The 17,916-nt window shown below is 40.9% G+C and overlaps 1 long non-coding RNA gene across 4 annotated transcripts in view; it reads right to left on the reverse strand.

Moving 5' to 3' along the window:
* Window positions 1-16,288, reverse strand: part of LOC133489421 (uncharacterized) — a 41,482-nt gene extending 25,194 nt beyond the window's left edge. Inside the window, exons 1-4 of one of the 4 annotated variants that reach the window (XR_009791901.1) lie at window positions 16,222-16,256; window positions 10,874-10,924; window positions 10,316-10,375; window positions 7,884-8,028 (exon numbers count right to left, since the gene is read on the reverse strand). This is a non-coding gene — a long non-coding RNA (uncharacterized LOC133489421). Of the gene's footprint in view, window positions 1-7,883; window positions 8,029-10,315; window positions 10,376-10,873; window positions 10,925-11,086; window positions 11,225-15,515; window positions 15,690-16,221 lie in introns of those variants that run through there. The other 3 variants (XR_009791900.1, XR_009791898.1, XR_009791899.1) reach the window with 3 other exon arrangements.
* Window positions 16,289-17,916: the final 1,628 nt, after the last annotated feature.

Here is a 17,916-nt window from a genome sequence, read left to right on the forward strand (position 1 = left end):
GGGCAAGGAGAGCCAAAGTTGCACATTTCGAGACCAGCAAAACACAAAATCAATCAACACGCTCAGGCAGGAGCTGCTGTCGGCCACAGCTCACGCAAAGGACTCACACGCGGTCTCTCTCGTTTTGCAGGAGGGTGATTCAAAGTTTTATGGGTGCAATAAGTTCTTGGGGATTTATAAGGCAATGACTGCGTCTTGCGCATATTTGTTTTTACAGATGTTGCGGGTTTCCTAAGATTTTCAGTTTATTTAACTTACAATCGTCCAAATCCCTCGAATCTTCCTCTGCTTCTCAGCAGTAAATATTTTCTCAGATTTCTGTCGTCCTTTATGAAAGCAGACTGATTATGTGTTTAGTGACGGAAACCAAATCTACAGCCTGCGATTGCAGCGTTATTTTCGGAAGTCCATCCGCCGACGCGGGTCAAGGTGTCGTAGTTTGCCGCTGCTCAATTCCAACCTGGCCGGGAGAGAAACGCGGCGACAGATGACAATCCAAACGCCGCCCACGCACACGCTTCTTCTAAAGGTGTCTGTGAACAAAGGCACCGATTGAACGGCGACAATCCCGCTGCGGCTTTGATGCATCTTCTCGTTGATGCCGCCTGACACTTGAGTCCACCGTCATTTGCGATCCCCTCAAGGTAGCCGGAATGACGTTAGGGCAACCAACCTAATATCGGCGCTCGGTCTGTCGTCCAAGTGAGTTAATGGAGAGTAATGCGCCAGTCGCTCTGTAACTTGTTATTGACTTCAGGAATTAATGGCATTAAAAAGTTGAAAGGAGCGACGTATGGACTAACTCCCGGGGAAATTAGCGCCGGCCGTCGACGGAGAAGCGCCGGGGGAGGTTATTTGTTCAAAGCGGGACGATCATTGGCAATTAGACGCGCGCTTGCTTCTCAGCCGAACGCTATTGATGGAAAACGACGGATGTGCAAAGAGCGACTCACTTCCTGTTTAGCTGGGGGCCATCTTGTCAAACAAAAGATGGAGGACTTTTTACGCGTCAGCAAGAGTTCTGAAAGAATTGACTCCACAAAGAAATGACTTGAAATTAAGATTGCAAGCCGGGTTAGCCGTTCTAACTAGGTTTTGAAGCAAACGTCAGGGTTTCCAATTACAGTTTGAAGCTAGGGTTTTAAACCAGGGTTCGGGTTTCAAGCCAGGGTTAAGGTTTTAAATCAGGTTTACTGTTTCCAACTAGCGTTTTGAAGCAAAAGTTAGGATTTTTAATTAGGTTTAGGGGTGAAGATTAAGATTGTGTTTGAAGTTAGGGTTTTAAGGAAAGGTTGATGTTTTAAATTATGGTTTTGAGCCAGGGTTAGGGTCTAAAATCGATAACAGAGGTGTCAAACTCAAGGCCCGGGGGTCTCCAGATCCAGCTCGCCATATCATTTCATGTGCGTCTATTTCAGCTTCTTCTGGACCAAATTTTCAAAATTGTCTTCATTTTTAATAACGCATTCTAACATAAGAAAGCAGTGATGTGGGCCTGCGAAAGCGTTTGGTGTTTGGTCCATTTTCACCTGTATGAAAACCAAGCAGATATAGAAAAAACTGGGACAAAATGTCAGCGAAAAAAATAATGTTAGAAATAGAATCCTATGAAGGCCAGGGCGTATGAAAACCGAGATTCCACCGTATTGGTAATGACATGATGAGGTGATGATATATTTACATGGTTCCACAGTCATAACGGCCCTCTGAGGTGATCCATAAAACTACCGTAAAACTACAATTCCCTGCGACAAAAATGAGCTTGACGCTCGTGATCTAGGGTTAAGGTTTCGGGTTATGGTTTGAAATTAATACTACGAGACAGGTTTAGGGTTTGAAACCTTGATGAGGGATTCAAATTAGGGTTGCAACTAAGCGTGGTTCGGGGTTACAAAGTGAGGTTTCAACCCAATTTTAGGGTTTCAAATTGCATGACAGGCTTAGAGTTTCAAATAAGCTTAGTGCCGAATATCACGGAGCATAATAATCGACACCGTTCAGACATTATTTTGTTTATCTGAGAATCTTTCAAGTATTGGAGAACTGACTGCTAGTAGTTTCCTCTTCCCAATGTGAAACAAAGCGTCACCTCAAAACCAAGGTACGATGTTTTTTTTTTCTTCTTCTTCTATTTTTAGCGCAGTCTCTCCGAGCTTGCGTGAACTAAACTTTACCCCCGAGCGGAACACCTTCCTCCTGTTTAATCGTCGCTTAGCGATGAAACTTTCACACGTTGAAATCCATTGTTTCTATATAGTACTTTCTTTTATTGTATACTGGCGCCTTATGTTCTTCCTATGCGACTGCAGGAAAAAAAAAAAAAAATAAATAATGAAAAAGAAAGTAGGAGCTCCTTTCGAGCCAGTGGCCTCGCAGTTATGTTCTTTTCTATTAATATGCAGCGGATGCCAACGCCGAAATGAATCGTCGGCAGCCGGGAGAATATCATTAAGGTTGCTACGGGGGTGTGGGAACGTTCCATGCGGGGGAGATGGATTTTCTCCGCGTTTCAGGAACGGCGCACGGGAGTTTGATGACGCTTTTATGCCGGCCGGGTTTTTCTTCAACTTGCGAGATGCTAATTGTAGCGTCCGTGGACAGCCAAGTGAATCTCGTGTCACGATGTCGGCAACCTAAACTTGAAAATGAGCGACCGAGTCCATTTTGTTGGGGGTTTGCTCAAAACTACTTACTCAACTGCAGAGGGTCTGGACAGAGTAAGGGTGTCAAATTGCGGTTTAGAAGCCACCGTTAGGGTTTTAAATGCATGTTTGGGTTTAAAGACAGGGTTGCGCTTTTAAATTCGGGTTTCAAGCAAGGGTTATGGTGTTGAAGTGGGGTTTCAAGCCAGGTTTCAAATTCAGGTTTTAAGCCTTAGCTGGGGTTTCAAGTCAGGATTAGATTTTCAAATTCAGGTTTCAAGCATGGGCTTAGGGTTTAAAGCCAGGGATAGGATTTCAATTGTGGGTTTCAAGCAAGGTTTAGGATTTCAAATTACGGTTTCAAACCTGGGTTGAGGTTTCAAATAGGGTTAGGATTTTATATTATGGTTTGAAGCAAATGTTAGGGTTTCATGTCTGGGTTAGGGTTTCAAGCAAGGTTTATGGCTTCAAATTCAGCTTGCAAGACTGGGATGGGGTTTCATGTCAGGATTAGGGTTTCGAATTTGTGTTTCAAGCCAGTGTTAGGGTTTCAAATTGATCGTGGAGAAACTGTTTATTTTGTTTGAATGATCTTTTAATCGGTTTGTTTTGAACTCCTGTTTCCAGGAGCTATGAAAGCAAAGCTAATAATGTCTTTGGTGAAGCAACATTTGGCTAATCAAGGTTCATTTTTAACCCCCCCCCCCCCCCCCCCCCGTAAACAATTGGATGTTTGTAAAGCAATTTTACAGGATCATAATCGCATAATCACGGGAGGTGATTGGTGGGAAACAGTCTCTTGGCTGGTGCGCAAACCTCGCGCACGGAATAATTCAACATTCCTGGTCGAGACCCTCTGCGAGCGAGCGCTGTAACTGGTAATATTTCATCAAAGCGTCAACAAATGTGCCCACGCGAGGGAAAAAAAGAACACATTTGCCCACACGCGGCAGCTATAAATAGCATCGACGGCAGCGGTGTCGCATGGTGTGGGAATCCTCCTTCCCAACATTCACAAATGGTGGCCAAACGGCAAAGAAGATTTTATTTATCAGTATTTATATAACGATCCTCGTTATCATATTTATTTGTTCTTATGATTCATATTGAGGTCTCGAGAGGAGTTTCTATAGCGCTGCATGTGTTATTTGCACTACTTACTGAGATTATTCATAAAAGTCACTTTTATAGACTCAATTGTTTCACGATTAATGCACAATCTGTTGTTTCCCCCCACTAAAATAATCATGGTTGGAATTCATTTACAGTCAGCCATCTGCTAAAAAATGGGATAGAACAGTAGCTGGAATTGTTTGGGTTTCAAATTCAGGTTTCCGCCAAGAGTAAGGGTTTCAAATTGGGGTATGAAGCCACGGTCAGGGTTTCAAATTAGGATATCGAGCCTGGGTTATGGTTTGAAATTAGGATTTCAAGCATGGATTGGAATTTCAAACAAGGGTTAAGGATTAAAATGAGGGTTTTAAAACAGAGTTTCAAGTCAGGGTTAGGGTTGAAAAATAGGGATTTCAAGCATGGGTTGAGATTTCGAGATAAATTTGGGGTTGAAAATTAGGGTTTTAAGACAACGTTAGAGTATCAAAATTTGGGTTTCGAGTCAGATTAAGGGTTTAGAATTTGGGTTAGTCGGCAAAATTTGGGGTTTCAAATTAGGGTTTCAAGCATGGATTGGGATTTAAAGCAAGTGTTAGATTTTTAAATCGAGGTTAGAGTTTCAAATGTGGGCTTCAAGCCAAGGTTAGGGTCCCAAGGTTGGGTTTGAAAATGGGGTATGAAGCCAAGGTTCGATTTTAAATTATGGTTTCAAGCCTGTGCTGTGTGTGTTTCTAGCCAGCGTTTGATTTGTTTTTGAGATTTATTTTGACCATGAAAAACAACAATGCATTTTTTTTTTAATACCAAAGCAGCAACAAGAATGAAACACAACACCAGTTTTCCCTGCTCAAAAAGGGGTTAGTTCCAAATTATGGTTTGAAGCAAAGGTTAAGGCTTCAAAATAGGTTTTCAATCCAACGTTAGGCGTTCAAATAATTGAAGAAAAGGTTAAGGATTCAAATGAGGTTTCATTCATATGCTGTATTTGCAGTCAGTCATCAGAGGCACTTTAAATTGTGGCAGTGGTGCACTAACATGAGTTTCAATTTGATTGGTTAAATCTGAACACAAACACATCTTGAGTTATACATGCTATTGGTCACATGCTATTGGTCACATGGTTGAAAATGTTTTGAAATGATTTATCTTGGTCTCTTTTTTTTTTTTACATCACAAAAACGTGGAATTTGAACAGGGGTGTGTAGACTTTCTATAGCCACTGCACACCACTGGCATAGATAGATGAACAAAGATGCGTTGTTTGTGGTGAATAATAATTTTCAGCCCGATAAAGCGAGACTGGCGTGGCTGGGAATCACTGGTCTAATAAATGTGTGTCTGACTGTCATGTGTATCAGGTTCACATTTGGCTGGACCGGACTCACTGGACCAATAATGGCGGCAGGTGAACCAGTCAGTCATCTGTGTCTCAGAGATTCTTTTTTTGTGTGAACCCCCTGAGAAAGCGCGCAAGGGCACTTGAAGGTCAGGAAATGATTAGTGTCACTTCTCGCATCCTCCGGGCTATATAGCCACACGTGTACGGTGGTTAAAAATACTTTTCCAAGCTGGGATAGGTTGCGCTCATGGATGGATGGATAAACGCACTAGGTAAAGTAGCAACCTCCCACATTCGAAAAACATGCACGTTATGTTCACTGGAGTCTCTAAATTGACCATAGGTGTGAATGTGAGTGTGAATCCTGGTTTGTCAATATGCGCCCTGCGATTGCTGGAGAAGCCAGACAAAAGCCACACAAGAACCTTAAAACCGCGAGGTGGACGTGCTAACCTCTCAACACTGTGCCGCCCCAAATAAATAAAGAAAAACGGGAAAAAAACAACAACAACAAAAAAAAAGAATCGTAAATTTATGAAAATTTTAATCTGTAAAGTCTTTTTCTTTCCTCAAACAGGCTGAGGAAGTCAAAATTGGATCAGATGTATTCATACAAGACAATAAAAACAAAAGAAAAATGTCCAAATTTGATCAAAAGTATACATTTGAAATAAAATAAAATATTAAAAGTTAAACTAAATAAATGCAAATTCAATTTTAGATGTAAATGTGAACATTGTGAAATTTGATCCTCAGTTTAACTTTTTTTCAAACAGGTTAAGTAAGTCAAATGTATAAATAAAAAAAAATAAAAATGAAAAAATCTAAAATAAATAAAAAGGAAAAGGAAAACAAATCTCAATTTAATTCTTAAAAATTTCCTAACAACTTTTTTTAAGACATGCTAAATGTTAATTTAATGAAAATTATACATTCGGAATAAGATTTTTTTTAAGTACATTAAAAATGAAAGTAAATAAACAGATTAAAACAAACTAAAACAAATGTGTAAATTTAATACAATTTATAATCTTTCTCTTTTTCTCAAACAGGCTAAGTGTAAATTTCATCCAAAACTATATGTTTGAACTAAAATAAAAAGTACATGAAAAATAAAAATGTCATGAAAAAAGGTCATCCTTGTTCTTTTATTTTCCTCTCTAAACATGCCGGTATCCCAGCACTTTCATCTATAAGGAGTATCTTCGGAAACATGCAGTTGACAGATGTTTTGTGTGTGAACTCCCCTATTTGAATAAAACAATCATTCTGAATACAATACATATTTATAACCGTGCAAACAATCAAATGCAAATGTATTTCTGCAGCCTTGGACTGCCTCGCCTACTTTCTTTTATTTCCATGCACGCAAATAGATTCCCCTTCCTGTTCCCCTTCCCACTGTATTATCTTGAGTTCTCCACCAGCCACCTCCACCCGACATATTTATTTATAACGCCTAAAACCGGCGGCGGGTTCAAAGACGGCGGGCGCGGCGGAACCTTTAAAAAAAAAAAAAAAAAGCAAGAAGGGTTGGGTAATGAAGCAGCGGCCAGCAGAGGCCCCTGGGGGGCCGCTAGCGCCAAGTGTGCGTGACTCATCCCTCCATCGGGGTTCTCTCCACGAATATCTATGCGAGCCAACCTGACCTCTGCTCTCTCAACGCCCTACACTTGGCATCCATCTTAAACGCCCCGAGGCATGGGAGGGAATTCAAAACAGACTCATGCAGATGTCACCACCGCTTAGCATAAATAGACGGCCGAAACGCCGTCGGGCCGTGGTCACTCTCCCGCTTGTCCCCGATGCAAGTGGATGTATTTACGTAACGTTTTTTGCACTACAGTAAGTAATCCGGATTCCGGACCATTCCTGCAATAGGTGAAATCCGCGAAGTCAAGATCATTTTGGGATTATTTATACATATTTTAAAACTGTGTGACCCTCCCCAGACTCATATTAAGATTCCCCACACTCCTATTAACTTCTACCATATTATAAACACTTTCTATCCTCCTAAAGATTTAAGAGTTTCTAAATATATAGTAATGCAGAGTAATACTGTGCACTATGCCCATTTTACTATTGTTTAGATTTGTTTTAAGTTTGTTTTCAGACACACTAGGAAGCTTTTATTTTACCACAAAAAAAATACAGCATACACTCAAAATCCCACGATAGTCAATATGAACGCTATGAATATGAAAAACAATCCCCAATGCACTGAATCCGCAATAGGTGAACTGCGACATAACGAGCCAACACTGTAATTTAAACAGTTCCCAGGTCTCTTAATAACAGATTTTGTGACAATAATCAACATTTACAGACAGTTTTGATGCAGCTGTCCTGTCTCATGCAAACAAACCGCCGCTTGCCCCGCCCCCCTCTACTGCGGGGCCCTTTTACGGTGAAATCGCTTGTGTCGCCGTGCATCCAATTACCATAACAGGGCAAGCCGCAGTGGCTGTGTGAAGGCAAATATTATCTGGCTTTATGGTAATACATCTAATGCGTTATTCTGCCGTGAATGCAGTATGAAAGCGTCAACGACGATTGCTTTCAACACAAAAAGGGGCTTTGCCAGTGAGTCGTTATTGTTAAACTTGGCACCATTCATCATAGGTGCCATGCAAGTAAAGCTCCATTTGCAGTACTGTAATCAAAACGGCTGGCTGGACTCAAAGCTTTAAATAGCGCTGAGCTGTTGCTTCCCTGCACAAAGCCGCCACCCAACAAACAAACAACCCAACAAGGCTGTAATCCCCGCACGGTCCCGCGGGATTCACCTGCCGTGCTGCCATCACGCCGTTTTAGCTGATGCGTCCGTGGAGCGGCATGTGATGAGGACGCAGCGACGTCTTACAGACAGCAAGACGCTTCGGTGAGTCTCTGGTGGCAACCGCCGTCATGCGAGGATGGTCTGTCTCGAGGCTGGGAGGAGGTGGGGGAAATGTTTGAAGTTAATAATTATGCATTTCGTTTTCATGGTATCAAACTCTTTAAATGTAAATAATATTCAAAAAATTGAATATATTCAAAATTAAAACGCGTAACTCAAATGTTGAATGAAATTAAAAAATACAATAAAAACAATGTATTTTGAGTAAATATACTTAAGTATAAATGTAATAATCATACTAACATTAAAATCGGATCCTAATTTCCTTTTTGGGATTAATGACATTTATTTCATCAGACCAAATAGAATTAAAAAATAAACTATATTGAAATATAAAGAAAAAAATTGTCAAATGAAATCATTAAGTTGCCTCACATGATTAATTATATGAATAAAGGTAAATTAAAAATATATTTTAATTTTATAAAAAGTCTACATTTAAAAATGAATAATAAATCAATTTGATTCTCGTTAAAATATACTTAATATATATAAATATATATTCTATATATAAAATATACAAAATACATTCAAATGAACATGTAAAAATTAGTACAAAGTTATTCATAATTAAAAAATGAAACAAATTATTCATTTTCCTCACAGATTATAAAAACCATATCGATTCATCTTTCAAAATAAGATGAATACATTAAAAATAAAAATACATTACAATTCTAAATACTGCTAAGTTAATAAAATGTAAAAGAAGTATGAATGTACCGTATTTTCACGACCATAAGGCGCACTTAAAAGTCTTCAATTTTCTCCAAAATGGACGCGGCGCCTTATAATGCGTTCCAACATCTATAAATGTTGTTGTTTGATGAGTGCTCCGCTTGACTTTTTATTTTTATTTTTATTTGTTTGAACATTTCCTGCCGACATGCTGCTCACACAGAGGAAAAGCGGACGTGACTGAAGACAGGGGAAGGGTGCGTGAAGTAGGGCGCTAAAGCCACTAGCGCCCGGGGTTCTATTTATTTATTTATTTTTAATGTTATTTTATTTATTTATTTCTTTATTTATTTTAAAACCCCTTGACTGACTAGGAGCCTTTCCGGGGTGTGCATTGTGCAAAACAACATCGGTTTGGCTAAGGACCCCCGAAAATGGCACCTACGAAGAGACACGCTTACGAAGCACAGTTTAAACTGCAAGCTATCAGTGACTCGGAGGAACATGGGAATCGAGCAGCCGCGCGAGAATTCAAGATCAATGGATCCATGGTTCGCAAGTGGAGGAAGCAGGAAAACGAGCTTCGCCAAGTCAAGAAGACGAAGCTGAAGTTGGAAGACCAACTCGAGCCATGGATTAATGAGCAAAGAACAGCCGGGTGAAGCGTCTCCACAGTCACCATTCGACTGAGTGCAATAACTCGGAGCTTGCCATCATTCCGGGAGGCTTGACGAACCGCTGGACATCGGTGTAAACGGGGCGTTCAAAGTGAAGTTGCGAGCGGCGTGGGAGCGATGGATGACAGATGGCGAACGCAGCTTTACTAAGACTAGGAGGCAGCGCCGGGCGAGTTACGCCACAATTTGTGAATGGATTGTGGATGCTTGGGCTAACGTGTCTGCTTGCACTGTTGTTCGAGCTTTCGTAAAAGCCGGCATCATTTCTGAGGAGCCGCACGAGACTGACTCCGACAATGATGAGAGGGAACCTGCCGTGTTGGTTGGAGAACTTTGATGGATTTGTGGATGAGGATTGATCAAAAAAAAACAAGGTAAGTACATTGTTAAATACTTCAATAAAGTACAACCGAACTCGGTTTTGCTCCCGCTGCCTTTTTAAAAACATGATTTTAGCGTGCATGCATGCTACCGTATGTTTTAAGCTAGCGTATGTTTTTACCATGCCCGCGCCCAATAATACGCCTTATGTGTGTGTTCAATACAGAAATAGACCCCGTAACTGAGACTGCGCCTTTTAATACGGTGCGCCCATTGGTCGTGAAAATGCGGTAATCATAAATAATTATCATTTTCAAATTAAACCAATTTAACCTCACAGGATAACTGTACAGTATCTGTCAAAAATAAAAATAAATACATTTAAAACAAAAATGTATTTTAAGAATCTAACTAAATTACAATAAAAAAAATTGAAGATGTGAAAATGTAATATTTCATCATGAAATACATCCTCAATGTACCTCTCTGGAATAACAAAGTATATGTATCTATGTATCAAAATAAAATAGAAAAAGTAGGACTTTAACAACGAATACTTAAAAAATTCAAGCCTTAAAACGAACAAAATCCTAAAATGCAGCTCACGGCACTTGTTTATTTCGTGTATTGCGGTTAACCTCACGGATCGCGTGTTCCCCTCGTCGGTCCTGGCGCGGACAACTTGTTGTGTATGAGGTGTAGTCTGGCGGGGGTTACAAGGCGGGAGACCAAAACAAATAACAACACTGCATTAATAAAACATGAGGGGAGAAGCGAGCGCGGGGACCAAAAAAGGCAGAAGCTCACAGCCATTTCCAATGCGTCTCCTTTAAGCTAATGTGATTCTGACGTGCAATACAACAACACACAAACATCAAAAATATATAATACACGGGGGCGTGCATTTTACATACAATGAAATTTCTGCTCCTTTATGTCAGGAATTCAACATGGCTGCTCGCTTCGGAGCATCTCTAACAATAATGCTTAAGGTTTCTGTTTGAATTGCAAATCAGTCTCAAGGTTTTTTTTGGTTTCTTCTTTTCAATGAATACACGACTGTGACATTTTAACATTGGATATGAATAATGCTGCAAATGATTTTGAGACTTCTTTGTGCCCATTGCGTCAAGACCACGAACACAAAACACACATTTACATCTTTTACTCAAAAAAGAAAAACAACAACATGCATATATACCTTAAAACAGCCATTTTGGTGCTTGCACACGCCCACTGCCCAAAAATATGACTGTGAAAAAAAAAAAAGTTTAGCTGGCACTATTTTGAGTTTTTTGACTTTTGATGACGGATGCAATGATGCAAGACAACACGGCAAAGCAAGGTAAAACATTCAACAATGAGATATGTTACAGCAGTGGGGTAAAAAAGCTAAGAGTGACTTGTTTACCACCTTGTAGCTATGCAGCACAAACAAGCGAGTCCATTTGCCGTCACTTATGATCTGTTCCTGCGATTCGTGCCGGAAGGGGAGCATGTGTGCGGCGCGTGTGAAGTCAGCGGAGACGAGTTAAAAGTGATCCACGCAGGCGAGCGACGCACAAAGGGGACCTCAAACAACACGGCAACAAAACCACGAGGGGCGAGCAAAGCAGAGGCAATGGAAACAAACCTGCCCGCCGCCGCTGACGCGTTTTTTTCCCTCGCAGACGAGAGATGAGATTCCTTCTCCGAGGAGCGACGCAATACAATCGTATTTCATTCGGTGTCAGCGTGCGTTCATTTTCAAGAGGTTCAACATGAATGACAGCCCAGAGATGTTAACACAAAATGTTATTTGTCTCGCTTAGAGAGCTTCATGGCAGTTTTCACAGTGTGAGAAAATGCTGCAGATCAACATTATATTTCCCAAAAAATACATATATACCTCAAAAGTCAAACCGAATCATCATGACAGCATTAAGGAACGAGTGTATTTAGCTTTTTCTTTGGCTTTGTGTGTTTGTTATGAAGAAGGATAGAAGTGATGGCAAAAAGGAAACATGGGGATGTATCTGGATGAATGCAAGCAGATGTAGCATGTAGCTGAAATGCCTCATAACTAGAGAAGAGAAGCTATTCTCAATTTCTTAACTTTGTGGGCCCACTACAAGTGGACTCTACAGCGCCCAAAAAGATCATGTTTGGTTTTTTTACTATTTTAATAGGGTTTAGGTACCATTTCTTACATCTTGATGATTTTTAATTAAATTGACACCCCAAAAAAGAGATTTCTAAGTCTATTTCTTTGTTCACACCTTAGCAATAAAATTGAAGGGCTTTTCGTTCTTGGCACACCTCCAGTAGGTTTTATAGAAATAAATTGTGTTGTTTTTGCGTAATCCATTCCAATAACCAAACACCAAACAACACCTGTGCTCCACTTGGCCTCGATTCAACTGCACTGCACTGCACCTTTATTCGAATCGGAAAAAAATGTGATGAGTGTCTGCTCCGAACATGTTTTTACAAGTCTCCTGGAAATTGGTTGTGTTGTTTTTGCAGAATCCTTCCGATACCCCCAAAAAAAAAAAAAAAAAAAAAAAAAAATCTCAGCAGGCCTTAATTCAAGTGGGTCGTAAAGATGAAGAGTCAAAATCCTTGATCTGGATCCTCACCAAAATATAATATGTGCACAGCATATTTCCTGAAAATCAGTTGTGTCATTTTTCTTCAATCTTGCCAAGAATTAAGCAACTGTCTCAGGTGGTTCCAGTTCAAGTGGGCTCTAATGTCACCATTCTGATATCCTCTCCAAAAATGTATTGGTTCGCTTCTCAGCACATGTGCCACCCCTCCATTAAGTTTGACAGAACTCGGTTGTGCCATTTTTGTGCAATCCTGCCAATAACCAAAGAAGCAACTGTCTTGGCTGGCCCCAATTCAAGTGGACCTTAACGCTGAAAAGTGAAAACAAATTCTCATTTGTGAACCTTTATTTTTATAGCCAAAACAGTTCATCCTTTCATGAAGTACTCATTGAGAAACTAAAGTAAATGTCAAAAAATGAATTATTTCACAAGGTTTAATGTAAAAATTAAAAAAAATCCTGGGTCATCACCAGAATTCAAAAGGAGCCTGTGATCCTGTTCACCACTTCTCTACTAAATGTCGTATTTTTTTTGGTTTTTGCCTACATAAGCCACGCAGCGGAGGTGGTAAGAAAACACTGCTTGTACGAGGCTCGACTTTTGAGGCCGCACATCTACGTACATATAAGTGAAATACAGTCAAGATGACGTAAAAGCCTGTTCGCCGAGCCGATTGGCCGTGAAAGCAGCACACCACTCAATAGAGAGCGCCATACAATTAGAACAAAAACATCTCCAATTTGTCAAGCATCAACCAAGGACGAGCCGTTCTGTCGCGTTCACGTTGAGCGTCCAACTTTTGTTCACAGTTAATTGAAAAGCTGGCAGCCAAGGTTGATTGCAAACCTTGCAGAAGGTTTTCGCTCCGTATCCTCTTTTGATAAATTCAGCAAACTAGCAGTAAGACGTCAGTTTCAGATGGTGCAAACGCCTTTTGAAGACGCCGTGTGTATCTGAGGGTTCAAGTATCATTTATTAGTTCCTGTTGATTTTGAGTTAAAGTGAACCCCTCCCCCCCAAAAAAACAAGTATACTTCAAGCTTTACATTTCATTCTTTTCAAATGGCGGGGTCGTCCAATACATCACTGTCTCATTCCTCAACCTGTAGATCACACAACTTCTTGCTATTAAAAAAAACTCAATGATTCACGGTTCAACACACTGACCTCACACACTAACATAAAACTTAACACCTGGGAATTGAAATGGCGAGACTGAGCTGGTCTGTCAATTGTGGAATCGAGGAAAGAAGAATTTCCGGGGCGTCGGCATAGCTAGCTAGCTAACTGCTCGTTGTCGTGGTTGACATGGGCCAATTATGAGTCTTTCGCAGTTGCGCCAGATAGCCACTGATGGAACGAAGGCACTCGGTTCTTACACTGAATAGTGGCTGAGGCGCGACTCATGGTGGAAGCCCAAGTGCGTACCTGGGCTCCATTTTAGCCACGCCCCATGTCGCCTTGTGCGATCGCACACTTCGTACATGCTTTTGTTTTGTTTTTTCGTACGTTTTTTTTTCAGCCGAGTTCTCATAGGCTGGTTTGCCAATGCCATCACCAGGCTACATCTCATACTACAACTTGAGTACCAAGAATAAATGGCACGTGTCTGAATCACAATACTTATTTAATCACATTCCACCACCTTGTTCCTCTTGATCTACTTTTAATTACAAGTCGAGACTCTCGCACATCAAGCGTAAATCTGCAGCTCAATGAGCGAACACAATCGCAGGAGAGCCAATAAGGCAACATATTTGCACTAAAGGCACACCATGGGGGAATATCACAGCAAAGTAACAACAACGCACTGCGTGCCACCCGAAAAGTTATTTTTAGGAAGTGCTAATTGATGGCCGTATGGAAGCTTGTGCCGCTAATTGGATGGCAACAAAGGACAGTGCACACAATTCCTTGCATTTGCTATCGTTAATATTGCCAGTGTGAGGCAAGTAGGCCCTAACAAAAGCTGCCTTTCCCTGGCACAGTTCACTGCCGTCCAGCTTTAAAACCGTAAAACCACATTCGAACATTTCATCAGGAACAAATTGCAACACTAACAAGCGACGCAATTTTTGCTGAATTTGGATCAAGTGAGGGACTGGATGACATCTTGCATGAGAATATGTTTTCGAACAGCATTCAAACCACAAAAGCACAAGCAAACGTTTTCATTCAAACCGCCACAATTATTGCTCACTTTGGAGCACGTTGAGAGGCTGGATAATGTCCTTCTTGAGAATACATTGTGTAATGTCTTCAAAACCAAAAAAGCCCAATGAGACATTTTCATTCAATCAGCTACAAACAAAGCACTAATGATATTTTCCCCCATATTTGCTTAATTGGAGCCAGTGGGAGACCTGATGACATAAACGCCTGAGAATATGGCTTCTAATAGCTTTAAAACCTTTAAAAACTTTAAAATGAACATTTCCATTTCATGTGCCACAAACACCACACTAATGAACAAAACAAGTTTGTCTTAATTTTGAGCAATTGGGGCTGTATGACGTAACCTGAGAAAAAAAAAAAAATCTTGTAATATATTTTAGACTCCAAAAGCACATTTGAACATTTTCATTCAATACAGCACAAAACAAACCATTTGCAAACTACACTATTTTTGCTCAATGTATTGCATGTCAAGTAATTCTCGACAATATATTTTGGAATGTCTTCCAAAACCCAATAAAAGCACAATGAAACATTTTCCTTCAATCCATCACAAACAAAGCACTAATGAATGACACAATTTTGGCATCATTTCAAGCAAGTGAATTACACTCAGAGCAAATGAGGGGGGGGGGGGGGGGGGGGGGGGGGTTAACTCAGATTGACCTATGGAATCATCTTTACTAAAGCAAAGACTGTAGCAGCACAAACAAAAATGTATCAGCACACACCTGCACAAATGACTGAGACAAAATCGCACCACTCAAGTCAAGTGATAGAGAGGCTTCACCATAAGGAAGTGGGTTAAAAAAAAAAAAAATCCTCACAGTGGTGGGATTCATTAACTCGGACTAATAAGAGCTAATAAAGTGGCTTGCTTGGCTATCGATTTGTTTTTGGCCCCTCTTGCCGCCCGTAGGCTTTAGCTGTTGCTTGGTGGCGTACATCTGTCACGGCCTTCTTTTCATTGCTTTCGTTATTGAATGTGACGTTGGCTGCGTTTTCATTAGTCTCCGTGCGTTCGGGGGGGATTTCTTGTCTCCACTGGACCGGTGCTAAGTTATTAAAAACACTCACCAACTCGGCCGTTTTCCCTTCACACCAGCCCCGACTCCCCGAGAGATGCACACCGACCGGTACTTGATGGCTTCCTCCCCGCTTTGACATCTCCCTCCCACCAGCTCTCTGTCGGCATTATTATGCTTCGTCTTCTTCCAGTCTATCCCACACTGTCTTATCTTTTCCAACACTCCTACACTCTCCCATGGGTGCTCTCCACTTGGGTAAAGCTATCACACTCTGTCCTCGAGCCGCAGTCCTGTCACTTTACCGTCCCTGCAGCTCCAACACACGTCCCCCGTAACAAGCTATCATTTCCTCTACATATTAGGACATGACTTTGTTGAATTCATCCACACGGATCTGTAAAAACGACGTTATACACACATTGGTGGGAGTGACGAAGTACAAATACTACATTTAAGTAAATTAATCAGGCATCTGTTTTCATTTTTCTATTTAAACTTGTATGCGTTGTGTATCCTTCCAGCCTAAAACCACCTGTTTCTTGCATTCAAAACTTCTGTCACAGAAAAAATAAGGAGTATTTTTTTCAGACAACAAAAATCAGCCTTTGCTAAATGGTTAGCATTCGCGATTAGCATTAGCATGCTAGCGATTACCATTTTATGTTAAAAAAAAAAACGCTAACTTCCATTCAGTTCACTCATACATCATGTTATATGTACATTACATATCTAATAGTGTCTTAAAAAGCACTTACAGACGCTCCTGTGTCATTTTGGGCAAAGTTTATCAGTCGCCCAACACTGCATCCGTCTGCAATAAATGTCCGTGTGAAACATTGGTTTAACGTCAGCGCAAACATGGTTCCGGGCGGAACTTTTTTTTGTTTGTTTGTTTTGTTTTTTTGGTGGGGTCCCGGCTGAGCTCCGAGGCAGAAATTCTGCGTCGACCTATTTTTTAGGTCAACTTAGCAGCGTTATTAGATTTTTTTTTTGGTTTCCCCCCAGCCCTACTGGAGATGATGCTAAAGCTGTCCCGTAACCAGTGATGCTGGTAATGCATTATAAAGTAACAAAGTTACAAATAATGCGTTGCTTCAAAATTGCCACCATTTTAAGTAACAAGCGATATAACACGTAACTGTACCTGGGAAAGTAAATAGATTACAGTTACTTTATCAAACCAATAATAGTTACTTACTGTATGGCAACAACAGCTCTAAACAAGTACTCATTTGTTGCTGCATGGTGACTTGAAGGAACTGCAGCACATCTGTCCAAAAGCAGTTTAACGAATACGCAGAGCACTTTTTTTCTAATGTGCAGAGGAAAATGACTGGGAGGTTACCGTTTATCATACAATACACAGGGAAGGTGCAGAAAATATATTTAAAAAAGAATGCAAATAAATGCAGGGCTTCACTGTCGCCATGCTATTTTTATTTTCCTGAGTAAAAAAAAGTGTACTTAATTGTTGTTAGTTTTTTATTTACACATTAAGAATAGTTTTACTGGCGTGTTAAGGGCGCAATGCATAATGTTAATTATTCATACCGAAGCGTGCGGTCAGAAATCGACTTACAATACTTAGCTTAAATATTTACAATGAAAAGTGAGAGCTTTCAACTTCGTCTGAAGTGCGGACAGCTCGTGAGCTGGTTTAACGCGCTGCAACGCTGACGTTCACGTAAGCAAGTGCTGCTTCCCTCCCGTCACTCACCCACAGCTTTGCTAGTTAAACAGTTGCGTAATCTTGTCACTGGCAACAAAAACGTTTTCTCGCTCTTCGCATCAAAATTATGACGGTGGGAGCAAATGTGCGTGCGTGCACGGTTGCCTTCATGGACCCCCGGAAACCACAGAACTCAACCAATATGCAGGGTGGCTACAGTTTATCTATAATTTAAGAGTCTTGAGAGAAGTGTACTTGAGAATCCTATGCTTGTTTACATTGTTAGCTACTTAACTATATTTAACTATAATGAGTCTTCAACTCCGGCGGCACGGTGGCCGACTGGTTAAAGCGTCAGCCTCACAGTTCTGAGGTGCGGGGTTCAATCCCCGTCCCCACCTGTGTGGAGTTTGCATGTTCTCCCCGTGCCTGCGTGGGTTTTCTCCGGGCACTCTGGTTTCCTCCCACATCCCAAAAACATGCATGAATTGGAGACTCTAAATTGCCCGTAGGTGTGACTGTGACTGTGAGTGCGAATGGTTGTTTGTTTGTATGTGCCCTGCGATTGGCTGGCAACCAGTTCAGGGTGTACCCTGCCTCCTGCCCGATGACAGCTGGGATAGGCTCCAGCACGCCCGCGACCCTAGTGAGGAGAAGCGGCTCAGAAAATGGACGGATGGATGGATGGATGGAGTCTTCAACTCCACTAATATTTCAGTTCTTGGTTCATGTTGATGACGTCATTCTCTAACTTGTTTGGCGTATATTACCAAGTAATGGG

This window comes from Phyllopteryx taeniolatus, chromosome 14 (assembly GCF_024500385.1).
Source record: "Phyllopteryx taeniolatus isolate TA_2022b chromosome 14, UOR_Ptae_1.2, whole genome shotgun sequence".
Taxonomy (NCBI): Eukaryota; Metazoa; Chordata; class Actinopteri; order Syngnathiformes; family Syngnathidae; genus Phyllopteryx; species Phyllopteryx taeniolatus.